Source organism: Motacilla alba, chromosome 19, assembly GCF_015832195.1.
Source record: "Motacilla alba alba isolate MOTALB_02 chromosome 19, Motacilla_alba_V1.0_pri, whole genome shotgun sequence".
Taxonomy (NCBI): domain Eukaryota; kingdom Metazoa; phylum Chordata; class Aves; order Passeriformes; family Motacillidae; genus Motacilla; species Motacilla alba.
The window spans coordinates 5,768,030-5,782,125 of record NC_052034.1 but is presented as its reverse complement, the minus strand read 5'-3'; the positions used below and the strand labels follow the sequence as shown (position 1 = coordinate 5,782,125).

At 47.8% G+C, this 14,096-nt stretch overlaps 1 protein-coding gene across 7 annotated transcripts in view; it reads left to right on the top strand.

Annotated features, from left to right (window-relative positions):
* The first annotated feature begins 1,363 nt into the window (after window positions 1–1,363).
* The window catches only part of RFFL (ring finger and FYVE like domain containing E3 ubiquitin protein ligase), a 29,040-nt gene continuing 16,307 nt past the window's right edge, over window positions 1,364–14,096 (top strand). For 2 of the 7 annotated variants that reach the window (XM_038157940.1, XM_038157944.1), the window contains exons 1-2: window positions 1,372–1,497; window positions 4,922–5,005. The gene's annotated coding sequence lies outside the window, so the exon portion shown is untranslated. Of the gene's footprint in view, window positions 1,498–2,280; window positions 4,354–4,921; window positions 5,006–11,967; window positions 14,003–14,096 lie in introns of those variants that run through there. The other 5 variants (XM_038157941.1, XM_038157945.1, XM_038157943.1 and 2 more) reach the window with 4 other exon arrangements.

The following is a 14,096-nucleotide window of genomic DNA, read 5'->3' as shown; positions in this document are numbered from 1 at the left end:
CCTTCCCCTAACCAGCAGGATGAGAAGAGGAACAATGTGCTCTGAACCCTCATTAGAGCCAGCATGAGACCAACCACGTGTGCGTCTTCCCTGTGATCCCTGAGAAACGCCAGGAGAAATTCCAGCCTTGCCCTCAGTCACCAGGGAGTCCCAGGGTGGTGACTCAACAGGGACACTGCCAGTCTGTCAGGAAAGGTGATGGTGTCAGGTCTGGGCTCCTTCTGAGCTTCCCACCCCAGCTCTCATTGGCATAATCCTGGCCGGGGGGGATTTTCTCTCCTTGGCATTGAGCTAATTGCAGCTTTGGATTTATTTTTTTTCCCCTTTTGGGAAACATTTGGGGAGGGTGGTGTGGTTTGGGGCCCGGCTGGGTTTTGTGTGGCAGCTCTTCTGCTCCCAGGTGTGCTCTGGGGTCACAGGGGTGTGCTGAATTTCTGGCTGTGCTGCTGCAGGGGAGGTGTCACTGTGGCTCCTGGCTGTTTCACAGTGTGGGGACAGCAGGAGAGCTCAGGGAATCTCTTATCCCATCTGGAAAAACTTGACTTCCTGCTCAAGCTGATTTGCCCTAGATTTGCATAGTAAAATCAGGCTTAAAGGAGTTTCTGACCTAAATATCCTCATTCAGCCTTTCCCCTCCATGCTCAGACAGGCCCTCCTGCAGCTCTGTAATGCAGAGCTCAGGGTGTTCTTTTCCCCTGCCTCTTCCCAATGCCCAAAACAGCTGGAAAACCTCTGGAAAGGCTTGGAGCAGGCCAGGGAATCCCATCCCATCCCAGGGCAGGCAGGGCGCCTCTCACTCCGAGCAGCAGGGATGTCTTTTGGCACTACGGGCTTATTTGTCCTTTTGTACAGATTTTTATATATATAAGACCATATTTATATGTATATAGGTATATAAAATACACATATAAATGTGTGTTTACACGAATTGTGTGCATGAATGGGATGCGTGTCGCTGTCTCTGTGAGTCTGTATCTCAGGATGAGGGGACAGGAGGTTCAGGTTGGACATTAGGAGGAAGAAAGGGCGATTAAACATCGGAATGGGCTGCCCAGGGCGCTGGTGGAGTCACCATCCCTGTGGTGTTCAAGGAGAGACTGGATGGCTGGCTGATGTTTTCCATGCCGATTGATTCTGTGATCTCTCGGTGCATGCTCCCTTCCCGTGCAATGCCGAGCAGCCCCGTGCACACCCAAGGGACTCCTGAAGCGCACAGAAACCCCGCAGTCTCCCCTCTTCCTCCTCCTCCTCCTCCTCCTCTCCCCACCTGCCCGAGGCGGGTCTCGAACCCGCGGTTCTCGCAGCCGCCGCGGAGTCCTCCTGGCCGCCAGGGTGCGCTGCTGCCCCGCCCGGCTGCCCTGGGGCCGCTCCGGCCGCCGGGCCCCGCGGGCAGTTGCCATAGCGCCGCCGCCGCCGAGCGCAGGCACCGGCCCGGGACCGCCCGCTGCAGGCCCGCCGGCCCCGCCGCCACCCGGGACGCGGCTCCTCAGGGGCAAGGTGGGGCGGCTGCGGATCTGCTGGGGTCGGGGGGCTGCCGGGTGTGTGGGGCTGTGGGGGTTTGGGGAGGCTAACAGGGTTCGGGGGTGCGGAGCCCTGAGGGGAGCGGGTAGGCTCGGGGGTGCGGAGCCCTGAGGGGAGCGGGCAGGTTCGGGGGTGCGGAGCGCTGGGGTGCACAGGGGGCTGGCAGGTTTGGGGACGTGTGTGGGCCTTTGGGGGGAGGGTTTGAGGGTTTCGGAGAAGCTGGCGGGGTTTTGGGGTGTGGGGCAGTGAGGACGCTGCCGGGGTTGGGGGTTGGTGTGAGGGTTTGGGGTGTGGGGCTGCCAGGGTAGAGGAGGGTGGGTGGGGAAGGGGAGGGGGGCAGGTGAATGTGGGGTCCATGAGGCCGTGGAGCTGTCACTGAGGGTTAGCCGGGAGCTGTGATGGCTCTGGATTGGGGTGTTGTAGAGGGACAGAGGGCACAGGGGCTGCCAGGACTTGGGGGGCACAGGGAATGGGGCTTGGAGCAGCTGCAGCACCTGGGTTTTGTTCTGGGGAGATGGGGTCAAAGGGTTCCCTCACAGGGTTTCCCTAATGAGGGGGAGTGGGACCCTGGTGCAGCCTCTTTTTTCATGTTTAAGAGTGGTGATCAGTAACTCTTCCCTCTCTGAGTTCTGCTCCCAAAGGGCCTCTGGGGTTCAGTAGGTTATTCTGCTCAAATTGCTCTGAGAGCTGAGGAGTTCTGGATAAGCACCAGCCTTCTGTAGAGCTCTCTGCTTAAATTGTTGTCTCTTTGCATTTTAGCATGTCCAAAGTGTAATTTGGTGTTAAGGACCTAAAAAATTTCCTTCCCTGCTCAAAATTGGGGGCGTGCTGCAAAGTGAAAGCTGAGCAAGTCCTTCCTTTGCTGCGGAAAGCAAAAGTTGTTGGGAAAATAAAAGTCCTCGAGCGTCCTTCCGAGCAGTTTGTTCCTGTAAGCAGGTCAAGGTGTTTCCTGTGGGGAAAGTATTGACTCATCCTCGGGTTTCTGAGCAGTATTTTGGTGTCTGCAGGTTAATAAATGTCAGCTCTGCAGCGAGAGCAGAGTCCTGCCTGCATCTGCCCAGGTGGAAAGGCTGGGGATGGGCAGGCTCGGTGTTTCAGCCTGTGACAAAGCAGCAGTTGCACTCCAGAAAAAAAACTCAGGTGTTTTCCAGCGCTGCCAGGCCAGCTGGGCCTGCTTAGTCAAGCATTAAAGGCAGATAGGAAGGGTTTAATTTTATGCTTCTTGGATTAAGTGTGCTCAGGGTAATGTTTAATTGGCTGAGACAGAAGGGGTTTATTTGTGTGTTTCAGCTGAGCTCACTTCCTCTCTCTGACACACAGCGTGTCTTCTGTGGGGAGCACAGGACGTAAGCTCAGATGTTGGGTTGGGAGAGCTGCTCCTCAGCAGCGCAGGGACCTGGGGCACTTTTCTGTCCTTTCTAACATCCTGTGGGGCTGGTGAAGAGCTTGGTAGATCTTCAAGGAGCTTTTTTGGCTCTCCGTATCATGGGATGGGAGATGATGGGTGCATTTTAAGTTGGTGTTTTATTGTGTTTCCACTCTGCTGGGTTGTATCTCAACGCTTCAAAGCTCAGATTTTAAGATAGGTGATCATGAAGGCATGTGCATGATTGCATAAACAAAAGGAGTTTTAATCCTTTGTTTTCCCACCGCTCCCTCATTTTTCCAGAGCTGGGGAGTGAAGCAGAAAGCTGTGATGAGCTTTAAATGTTTCCTACAATTCCAGATCCTTGGTTAACCTACCTCCACCCACCAAACACTGAGTCTCCTTAACTCCTTTGTGCCCACAGTGATGGAGAGGGGCATTTGCAGTGCTGCTCTGTAATCACGGTTGGTTTTGGTAGCACAACTGGGTCTGATGAACCAAAGCAATCGCCTTTGGCTGCTGTGTTTCCCACTGGGGCTGGGAGTCCTGGAGCAGGCTTGCCCAGCTGCAGCTCTCTGTGCCTGCACGTCCACTCAGCTGAACCAACTGGGCTTTTAATTAAAGGCTGATTGCCTTGGCAGCGGTGCTCATGGGTTAATGCTTAATTGCTCAAGTTTCTGCTGAATTGGGATAGTTTTGAAGCCATCACATAAGTATTGTGTTTAATTGTAGGGTAGAAAAAGCAGGATGGCTTCCAGTGAGGCTCAGTCTTCCTCCCTGGCAGGTACCATGTGATTTGGCTCCTAAAATGAGAGCTGACTGCACTGCTCTGCACTGAGGGCACAAAGGAATTGTATGTGTGAGTTTTTGGGAGGTTAGTGGTCACTAGTTGAGTTCATGTCTGAAATCTGTCTTCTTCACAGCTTCAGCTTTCTGTTCACTGTTGACTCTAGCGTGGGTTTGTGTTGTTTTGTTTGTTTGTTAAACAGTGTAATTTTCACTTCTTGTGCAACTTTGTACCCCGGTTTGTTGTTAGTGACAGCTGAGATTGTGAACTCCTCAGCTGGGCTGCAGCCTGGGCTGAGCTGAGCGGGCAGTGCTGTCATTAAACCTGCAGCTTGCACTTTGAACCAGTTTCTGCCTGGAGGGGCGGAAGCAGATTTCCGTGGTGTGTCTGCTCTGTGTGCCTCTCCTGGGCCAGCCAGGCTGCGTGTGACCCAGCACTGCAGTTTGTGTCCTCAGGTCTGCCTGGGTAAAATGCTCTCCTCACCTAGGCTGTGGTGGTGTCACTGTAGGAAAAATGGTGTTTAATTAGGGTTGGGCTGCTTTGCTGTCCCTTCTAGGGGGTTTTCATAGGATATGGGATCACAGAGTGGATTGGGTTGGAAGGACCTTCAAGAACACCTAATTAAAGATCCTCTGCTTCCATTTTTTCTCTAAACTTTCTGCCCAGTCCTGATCTGAAGGTAAGAAATCAAAATCCATGGAACCGAGTACTTGTGCTCAATGAAACACGCTGTGGGCAGCAGGGTGGCGTGAGCTGCAGAAAAGCGTGTGCGTGTGGCCCTTTTTGGACACAGCTGTGTGGACCTGCTGCTGGGCAGCAGGAGAGGATCTCTGGCTACCTGGCAGTTCAGAGAAATCGGTTCAGACTACAGACATAAGCCAGCTTTACCTGGATGCTGGAGTCTGGACTGAGCTCTGCAAGGGGTGCAGCCAGAGCCTGCTGAGGTCTCTGGTGCTGCTGTTCACTGCCTGTGCCTTGTGCTCTGCACCTCCATGGATTTACCTGGTGCAGATGCTCCCCAGCCCACCCTGACTGCCCACTGTGATTCCAGCCTGGCTCCTGTCCCCAGCGTGATTCCAGTCATTATCCCTGACAGTCCCTCTCTGTGGTTTCCCATCCTGCTTTCCTGCCCTTCCCGGGGACTGTCCTTACAGAAGCCAGGGGCTGGGAGTGGGAATTCCCTGAGCTGGCATTCAGGGAGCAGGAAATGCTTTGCAGGGGTGAGTGAGTGAATCTCTGTTTCACAGGTGGGGACAATCCAGTTGTGTCACTGCTGGGCTGATGTCAGGACCAGGACTCACCTGCATGCAAAGGTTTCTAACCCCCTGCTGGTAGGTGCCTCTAAAGTTGATTATTTAGAGTTCAAACAACATTGCAAGGTTGAAAAATTACCCTCTTCTTTAAGAAACCAAGAGTATGACAGTCAAATCAAGAATTCAGATTTTGTCTTAGGTTTTTTCCTTCTTTCTCAGCTGGTTTCCTCAGAATGGAGATGGCTCATTCTAACCTCTGAAAGGCCTTGTTGGCTTGTTAAACTTATGCTCCCAAGAGGGACTTTCTGCAGAAAGAATTGTTGTTCTGAGATGCTGTTAATTCTTCTCAGTGTCTGTAAAATCTACAGCTTCTTCAAATTAATTGCTCTTGAGGTTTTCAGTTTACTCAAAAATATTAACCAGGCTTCTTTCTCTAATGTCCTCTGGCTCCTCTGCCAAATAGTCTTAGAATAGGAATTTCCACATTTTATTTTGGTGGAGACTAAAATATTCATTAAACATCAGCTTTTTTAAATGCTGCCACCTTTTTATTTATACTCAGAAGGTTGTGGGATGTGCTTATAAGAATATACTTAAGGAGCATATGCTTTGAATCTTTTCGTTTAGGCTGATGTTAAGTGAGATTTGAAACTCATTAAATATAATTTAAATTTAAAATACTGTCTTTTGGGAGTAGCTTGTTGCATGGTAACCTCTGCTGCAAGAAGGATGGTTCCTTTGGGCATTATATATTCTATATATACACATGGGTGACTTCAAATTGCAGTGTCACAAGTGGCATCACTGAATCCACACCACTTGAGTTTTTATAGCTTTGGCTTTTGCCCAGATGAGTCAGGAACTGCATCCCACAGAATTCCAGACCGAAACTGACGTGATGCTCCTTTTTGTTGATGTCAAAATAGCTTGCTCAGAGCAAAATGACTGCTGGCACCAGAGGATGGCTGCCAGGTGTCCTTCCCCCCGAGACTTGGCTTGCTGGCATCGCTCACATGAGCAGTTCCTGTGTTTGAGGTCATGCTCCACGGGGTTGCATCATGCATTAATAAGGTTGCTTCCATGGAAGTGTTGGTGCTTCCCAGGACTTTGCCTGGGCCACGATTACTTGGAAAGCTGCCCAGCAGTGCTGTCCCTGGCACGGGGGGTGATAAGCAGCAGCTTCATGCTCTGCTGTAGTCTGGTTAAATAATCGTGGCCAGGCTGGAAGCACAACTGGTGCTGCAGCTCTGAGGCAGGGAGCAGCTCCTTCCCTGTGGGATTGCCTTTGAGTTTTAGATGTATCTTAAAAAGGAGCTTTTATTCATCTGCTGGAATAGATTTCTTTATAGACACTTGAATTTGATAATCTGAGGAAAAACAGGCCTCTGTTCCTGAATGGTTTTTAAAATGAGAAGTTAATGGTTAAAAGAAGGGAAATCTCTGTTTGGATTAACAAAATAACTTTTTTCTTGCTGAATCCATGAGCCTCTCCCTATATGTATGCCCAGCAGTCTGGCCTAGCAGCAGAGATGGATAGAATGTCAAGCTTGATAGATTGTTGGAGCTGGTTTTTGGTAGTTAAACAATAATGGAGCTGTTGTGTGCTTGCAGGGAAACACTGAGCTCTGTGTGCAGACTGCAGCCTGGAGAAAGTTCCAATTGTTCCAGAGAAGGGCGAGTTCTAAAATGCAGCTTCTGTGGCTGGTGGCACAGCTGGCCAGATCCCTGCCTGTCCTGAGGCCCTTGCACAAGCATTGCAGGAGAGTTGGGAAACAGTTTATTTTTCAGATTCCAAGGAAAATGTAGATTTCCAAGTCCCCTTTGACTGTGTAATGCAAAGAGTGGAACTCTCAGCTGGTTTTTCTGTGGGGGCTGTTTCATGCTCCTGGAGCTCGGGGCCCAGGTTCCTGCCAGGCAGACAGAGGCTGATACTGCATCGCCCGTGCCTCGTGTCTCTCCAATGGAAAGGCTGATCAGTTGTTGCAGGGGACCATGGCATTCCCTGGCAGCTCATCAGACCTGATCTGGCACTGTGCATCTTCTTGTGCAGAGGGCTCTGGGGTAGGAGGAGCAAGATTTTGTCTCTTATGTAGAAGAGAAACAAGAGGGAGTTGAAATATGAATTTAATAAAAATAAAGCCCGAACCATCAGTGTCCTTTTTGGCAATCTACTTTTCTATTCCTGCTGTTATTTATACTATTTGTTACTTGCCCCTTTGACCTGAATACAGATCACAGACAGATTTTTGCAATGGAAATACCTAAGGAATTCTTTCCTCGTTCTGAGTGAAGGAATTCCTGGAAAGAACTGAAATATGTTGTTCAGCTCGCTGCCAGGCTTCAGGAGCAACTTGGAATGCCTACAAGGTGTGCAGGGAGAGTGCAGCTGGAATTCAGAGCACCTGTAAATGACTGCTTGTGTATGGCAAAATAACACACTTAGGAACAAAACACTTGCAGCATTTCTTTTTATCTGCCCTCAGAGGCACCTTAAATCTGCAAATAACCTTATCTGATACCATCTCTGAACTCTGCCATGGGTGAAAATCCATTTCAGGGTTTCAAGTGTGTGTGTTTTAGAGAGAACACACAACACATTTAATGCACTTTTGCCATTTTGGTCCCGTGGAACCCCTAGCATTGCATGATTTCAGTTTGTTCAGCTCTTCTGCAGTAAAGGCCATTTCTGTCAGGTTTTCAAACAATGTGTTCAACTGCATATAATGAAGCCTTTTCATCCAACAGAATGTAGGCCAGAGCCCAGCCTGGGTCATGAAAGGCTTTACTTTGTCTGAGGGAAGTAAGATGATCATTCTTGGAATGAGGCCTGTCCCCCTCAGTGCTGCTCTGCCCAAAGCCAAACTCCCTTGGTAGGACATTGTTCTGGAGGCCTGAGCTTGCTTTTGTACTTCTGGAAGTGGCTCTTAATAGCATGAGCTAAAACTTGAGTGCTCTGGCAGGAATAAGAGATGCAGGCTTGACATTAAATCTAATACATGGTGGTATTTCCTAAAAATTCCCCTAATGGAAGAAAATGTGAAGAAAAGGAAGAAAATATGAAGAAAATATGTCCACTGTGTGCTTGGCTGATCAGCCTTAATCCTTGATATTGGAGGAAACAGTCTAAATGGATTGACAGAACCTAAACTCCTAAGGAAAAGTTTTTTTTTACAACATGTACAAAAGATTTGAGATCTGAAATCCCTGATGTTTTCGTACCCTGCAGTTTGACAGCATGCTTCTCCTTCACACCTTGTCTTAAATCCCACGAACGTTTGTCTTTTTTGTTTTGTAGTGTTTTTATTAAAAGGCCACATTTGTCAGTAAAACTTTTATTTTTAAGTTGAAATGCCCCTTTAAGTAAAAACGAGCTTCTTTATTCTGCATGTTGGCCATAATTTTCGTTGTGAACTGGGAAAGAGTTCAAACAAAAAAAAAGCCACAAAAAAAATGAACAGGACTTGCATTGTCCTTTGCACTTTGTGTCAAACATGACTTTGGCCTCAAAATCATCTTGTTTTGTCCTGGTGGTTTTTTTTTTATATTCTGTGTTGTAAAATTGTCAGGATGCTCTGAGAATTGCAAGAAGGTTGTTCACTCACATTTCTTCCCTTAAATGCCTCACTTCTATGAGCTCTGTAGTTCTCTGAAAGTATTTAATTTCATGATGAATACAGTACTGCTTTAAAGAAATGAAATATTGATTCCATTCCCTGGTGGGGCATTATCTGTATTTTGCTTATGGAAAACTCAAGCACAGAGAACTGGCCCAGACTCACAGAGCTGGAAACTGAAACTAAAACTCCTCACCCTGAATTGTCCCACATTATTTATTTCATTACTAATCTGAAAATAACTACTCAATGATATTTTTTTGAAATTCGGAGTTTAATTTTTTTTAGTAGGAATATGCGGTGTGTGATTTTGTTTGTGTAATCAAAAACGGGTCAGTTTCTGCTGAACTACTGAACTGAGAAAAGTTGAGTTTAAAAGAGAAGAAAGGTCGTGCTGATGTTATCAGGTCAGCGGTGGAAAAGATTGTGTCACAGGGAGCTTCTTACTGGCAGCAGTCCTGTCTGGTTGTGCTGAAATGTCAGATAAGTTGTTGTTTGTTTGGGGTCTGAGGACAGAAGATGTTTTGAGGTCTTATTTAAAAAATAAGTATTCTTTCTTGTTAGAGGGCTGTGTGAGAGTACAAGACAGCTTACTGTGTTCCCAGCCTCCATGATAGTTGGTCTGGTTTTATTCTTCCTGCCCCAACATCAGGATTTAGTCTAATATGAAAATGTTGTCTGTCATTTTACAAAACAAAAAACCCCCAGAATGGAAAGAAATGCTCCTGCCAGTTACAGAGAAGCAAAATGAAAATGTGACGGTGCCTGTGTACTGCAGAGGTTGAAGAAAAAACCCCAATAGAAAGTGAATTAAAAAACCCAACCAAAACGAAGTAGATTTATTGGTTTCCAAACTCCAGTGATTTCTGGAGCACTGACTCACGATGTCTGAATGTCTGGGCTTGCCAGAAGCCTGCACTGAAATGTGACCCTGCTGGCTTGGGCCATATATGGGAAATCTCCCCTGTGTGACCAAGGTAGGGAATCCAGGAGATGTGGGTCCCTGGCTGAAGCTGTCCTTACCTGCTGTCCTCTCAGGCTTCTGTGAAAACACGTGCTCTGCCTTGGATCCCCTGGGGTTCCACGTTCAGCACTTTGTTTGATCCCATGAACTGGGTGGCTTTAGGTGAGCTCTGCCCTCCAAGGATGCCCCTCCTGCCTCTGTTGGCGCTGCTCACGGGTGATTAAAACGCTTAAAGAAGTAAAATTACCTTTTTTTGGATCATGGCTTTAGTTCCCAGAGACAAATGTTTACTTGAATGGTTTGTGAGCCCCTGTGTGAGCTCTTTTAGAATCTCCTCAGGATGTGCCCCCACAACTCAGCAACCAAAACCACGGGACCAGCTGGCTGTTGGGTTTGTTCATGTTTCTGTTTGAATAAAGGCAGATTTCAGGCTGCTTTGTTTGGGATTTCTGCGTCCTTAGTGTTCCTGCAGAGACTGAGGCTGGAGGGAGAGAGGCACAGCAGCCGAACAAGGATGGTGGTGGAGGAGCCCATGTAGAACCCTCCAGCCCTAGAAACAAACACTGCAGATGGTTGGAAATGGACTTTTCCACAACATCTGTCCCTTGAATGCTGTAGAGAGTTCATGCTTGTCCTGCTGGCACACACTGGGTGCTGAGGCTCGAACTTTCCTTCAGTTTTCAGGCTCTGCTCCTGGGCTGCATGTAAGCAGTTCTGGATTTCAAATGCTTCCGTGCTAAATGGAGGTTGGCACAGGAATAATATTTATGGAAATGCTTTAAGAGGGACAACTTCAAAGTCCCTCTCAAAGTTCCACCTGTATTCACTTCCTTCAGATGAGAGTGGGGTATTTTCCCTTGTCCACAGATAAGGTGACTAAGCCATAAACAAACTCACTTTTTTATCATGCTATCTTTTATCTCAGGAACAAAACCAGTCCTCAGGTTTGTACTCGACATCCTGGACCTTTTTTTAACTGCTGACTAATTTCTAAGTATTTCTGCAGCCTGGGAGGGCAGAGCTTCCCACACCGTGTCAGATGTGACGTGTGAGCTGCTCTGTGTACGTGTGTGCTGAAGGAGAAGATCTGCAGCTGCGTTTTATTCTATTTCAGCACCTAGTTTGGATTTGAATTCAGATTAATTTGGAATGGGCATAGCTATGAAATGAGTCTGCAGTGTTTGTACTTGTTATGATGTGCCTCAGTTATATACATCCAGATCTGTTCAGTCCAGCCAAATAAAAATTATCTTTTTTCAGGCTCCAGTTAAATAGGTTAGAGGTTGCCTGCCAGTCTGCACAGAGCTGTGGTGCATCCAGTCCTACTGCACGTACACTTTTCCACTTGTATAAATTCCATGGGCTTTAGGTTCATTTTCTACCAGCAGCTCCTGGAATAAGGTGGAGAGAAGAGTAGGTTTGGCATGTGAGGAGTTTGGAGACTATATTTTGATTTTGGAGGGGTGAAATTTAGAAGTTTACTGGTTAAAAATAAACCCATAGCTTGGCGTGACAAGTAATTTCCAGGATTTCCAACTGGTGTTGTAATTTATCAGCAAACACTCTCAATTTTGGGTGCCTGAGACACTGTGATAGCCCAGAGTCTGTGGAGCTTTAGGGCCAACTGTAATCCCAGTTTTGGGGAAATTTGATGTAATTCTGGCTAGTCTTGTCCAGTCCTGAGTTTGAGGAGCTGTATCTGAGATAATGCACTCTCTCTTCTCCTTTCAAATGCCCCATATGCTTGTGCTGCATTCCAAAGCTGAACTGTTGGTGAATATGTAATTTTTGCAGTTGTCATAATGAAACAAGATGTGTAATTGTGCCAGGGATTCCAATAGAAATAGCTTGATCTCTTTTTACCTGAAGTAGGGAACTTGAGATGTGATGAAAATACAATTTTTTATCCTTTCTCCTCCCCTTTTTTCTCCAGCTCCCTGAATTCCCCCATTTAGGAGAAGGGTATCATTGAACCATCTGCCAGTGGTTACCTTCTCCGTGGTGAAATCGCCTTCCAGCAGAGGGGAATCCAAGCTGTTCCCTGGTTAAACTGTGGATCTGCTCCTGTTTGTTTGCAATACCCAAACACTGAAGTCACTGGGTCCACAGCAGTGTTTTGCAGCGCAACAGAAACTTATTTTCAGCAAGGTTCTATTCTGGGCATTGTAAAATGTGCTGAGAGAGAGAGAGAGGTATTTGTAGTGTGGAGAGGAGGAGGGAGACTCCCTGAAAAGCTCCTGCTGTGCCTTTGGAGCCTCTTTCTGACTTCCAGGTGGGCACAGATCCAGGGAACCTCCCCCAGCTGTGGCCACCTGGCTGTCGTGGAAGAGTGGTTGGGGTGGGTTTTGAGATGGAATCTGGTTATGGACCCTTCCTGGAGTAGGGCTGGTTAGGGGAGCTGCACAGTTATTGAAATGTTCAGGTTTTCACTGAGAATTTATTGCTGCCTATTGCAATTACAGTTTCAGCAGTGACCCGTGCAGCTGAATCCAGGAAAACCTGTGAGGAAAGGAATGAACGGAGAGGAAAATCCAGCACGGAGCTTTTTCTCCATCATGAAAAGGACTGGTTGAGTTGGGAGGGGATAGTCTAGGATTCCTGGACTGCTCCTTGCTGACATTTTGGTGGAGAGCTTCCACTTTCAGTGGCACTTTTGGCTGTGAGACTAAGGATAGAGACACAGCCAGCCATGCAGGATGCTGGGAATCGTAACAAAACAGCACTCTGGAATCTTGCTTCTCCAGAGTGTCCTTTCTTCTCCTCCTGGCTTGGTTCACGCTGTAATTACAACTGACTTAATTCAGCCTTGCTGATGAATATCAAACCAGTGTGAAAGAGCACAGCAGCTCTTTGAATTGTTGTTCAGCATAAGAGGAGGGTGGAAGGGAGATAAGCCCGAGGTCACAGTATGTCCCTTGGGAGCAGGTATGGGACTAAGGAGTTGAGATAGACTGGGTAAGAAAAATAATTTTCTAAAATCACATGATTTCATTAACCACTTTGTTTTGGTTTCTGCTAACTTGCTGGGAGAGTGTCACTGACTTGCAAAAGAAAAAGGCAGTTGACTTTCCATCTTGGCAGATGTATTGAAACCTAATTACAGTTAATAGCATGAAGAACTTTTTATCTAAATATTTTCAATATATAAAATGCAACTTTTGGGTCAAAATAAACAATTTATATTAAAATAATACTCACCCTAGGTATCTAGTTTCTTACAAACAGGATGTCCAAGCTTCTTGTGTTAAAATGGGGGAAATTTGGTGATGCTTGTGTTACAGAGGAGAGGGAAAGTGGGCGAGAGTTGAGTTTGCAATTCCAGGTGCAAAGCTGGGAGTCAAGTGAGAAGGTGTCTGTTTTGGAATTAGCTTTCTGAGCAATGCTCTATAAATCCCACAGCTTTCTAAAACCATTTTCTCAATTTTCTCCATTTCAAATGGGAATTGCTGCTCTCTAGTTTCAAAGAGGTGCTTGAAGCTGAGCTCCTTCGTGCTTGTAACAGTGCTGGTGGGATTTCAGGTGGAAGTCTGTCTGTAAACCTCGTGAACATCATCAAGTGTTGCTGGCAGTACTGAAAAGCACTGGTACAGCTGCAAAATGTTCTTGGAATGCCTGCTGGATTTTTGTCATGTATATAAGAACTCGCAGTTTTCCTCTCAGCTAAGCCAATTTTCCAAGGGCTTACCTGGCCAACGGTCTGCTCAGTGTAGACCAGGTTATAGCAGCATGAAAGGGGCTTTGTCTGCACGATGGCTTCCTCTGTACCCTGCGAGTGGGAGGTGATTTCTGGTGCTCCTCTGGGCTCAGCAGCAGCTGAAGGCGCTGGCGTTTCAGCAGAGCTGCGTGTGCTGTGCCGAACGCCTGTGGCCCCATTCCAGCTTTTTCCTGCTCTGCCTTGCAGCCTGCCCCGGCGGGCTGTCCTGTTTACTCTCTGCTCTGTGGTAAATGGATGTCACTTCCTTCATTAAAATGCTGGTGCGTGGCCAGGTTCCCTTCCTTTGGGCTCGCGGCAGCGGCGCTGCCGAATCCAGCTGTGTGCCACGCTCCGGGCTCTGCTCCTGCCTGGATTGTTGGGATCTGCCGAGCCCACACACGCACAGGAGGCTTTTGGAGGCATCTCCGGGGTGGAGAAGCACAGGTGCAGCTGTGTTGAGGAGGGGCTGAAGATGGATTATCGCCGCTGGGCCCAAGCCGCGCTCCCAGCCGGGGACTGCGCGCGTCCCGTGGGGAAGGTGTAGGCAGCGTTTGGAATGGGGTGCCAGTGCCAGCCTGCTCTGGCCAGCCTCTGGACATGAGGATGTGGGTGCTGTTCGAGGGCATCCCCTGATGTGCCCAGCAGCCCGGGCACTCCTGGATGCACAGGATCACAACCAAAGGGACACGGAAGTCCTGGATGTCCTGCTCTGTGCGGACTGACCTGAGCTCTCTTGCCTTTGTAGCTGACCAGGGCCTCACCTGAAGAGTGTTAAACTGGCATCAAAGTTGCTGATCAGACTGGTGAGCAATTAAATATTTGTCTTTGTTGCATATTTAGATGATTAGAAATGGGAAATATCTCCAGGCTTTTGGAAGGCACAGCACAGAAGGAAAA